The sequence below is a fragment of the Cebus imitator genome, unplaced genomic scaffold (assembly GCF_001604975.1).
Source record: "Cebus imitator isolate Cc_AM_T3 unplaced genomic scaffold, Cebus_imitator-1.0 Scaffold124, whole genome shotgun sequence".
NCBI lineage: Eukaryota > Metazoa > Chordata > Mammalia > Primates > Cebidae > Cebus > Cebus imitator.
The window spans coordinates 6,861,525-6,862,852 of NW_016107439.1; positions in this window are offsets into that span (position 1 = coordinate 6,861,525).

Consider the following 1,328-nt stretch of genomic DNA (forward strand, 5'->3'; position numbering starts at 1 on the left):
TTTTTTTTTTTCCAAATCTAATGACTCTGTGAAGGACAGATCAAGTCCTACCTCTTCTTGAAGCCATCTGTGACCATACCAGCTAACCATGTTTTGTTTTGTCTTTGAATTCTTATATTGCTTATTGTCCATCGCAGTCCTCTGGCATTGCTTGATTATATTAAGCAAATGCCTAAGCTCATGAAAATTTACCTGAAGATACAGATTAGCATAAAACTTCATCTAGTATTGCTCTCCAACAAAATGTAATTCCTTATTTTGTCATTTAAATTTAATATCTTAATATCTTAGTTCTAGAATTAAAAATTACTTCATTTAAAGAGGATACAGGGAAGATGCAGAGGGGAAGCACGAGGATTCTATCTTCCCTTGTAGGCAACAATTGAACTGGCAGAATCTGTCTGATGCAACTATTTTGAAACTCTGAAGCCTATTAAAGGCTTAAAATATCCATAGGAGGGCTTGGATGAAAAATTGCAGTCAATTTCAGCTTTTAGCACGTTGGCAGCTATCCATCCCCCACCTCTTAGCTTCATGGCAAGAAGCTGTGTATATGTTCCTGTAGCAGCATGTAAAGAGTTAGCAGGAGCCCGGGTGGGCATAAAAGGATCCTGTCCTTCAAATATCAAGGATATTGGATCACTTATTGCTGTTTCTGATCACAGAGTAGTGAACAAAGAGGTGGAATTTAAAGGGCTGATGCCCTTCCCCCCTCTTTATTTTTTTCTTTTTTTCCTTTTGGGAGCCAGACATTAAAGAATAGGACATCCCAAAATAACTGCATATATGGGAAAAATTAGAAAGTGACTTCACATGCCCAGGGAAAGGCTCAAAAAAGACTTGAGAAGACCTTAAATTTACATTCAGGCTGATCCTCAGGCCAGAGACAACCTACAATTTTTAAAAAGTAATAGCAATAACACAAACCTGGGAAAGAGAGAAAAACTCATTCTCAGAATTACCAGAATATTAGATTCAAATGTCCAGGTTTTAACCAAAAAAAAAAATTACAAAGCACACAAAGAAACAGGATACTACTGACCATTCAAAGAGAAAAAAAATAAGAAACAGAAGCTGTTCCTGAAAGATATCTACTAGATAAAGACTTTAAAACAATTGACTTGTAGCTGAGCAAAAGTAGATGTGGAGAAAGTCAAGAAATGAAGTATAAACAAAAGGGAAATACTGAAAACATATATAAAACCTAGAAAGCAACCAAAAGGAAGTTTTGAAGCTGAAAAGTACACTAAAATGCAAAATTTGCTAGAGGGATTCACAGGTAGATTTGATCAGATAGAAGAATCAGTAAACAAAGAGGACAACGGAAA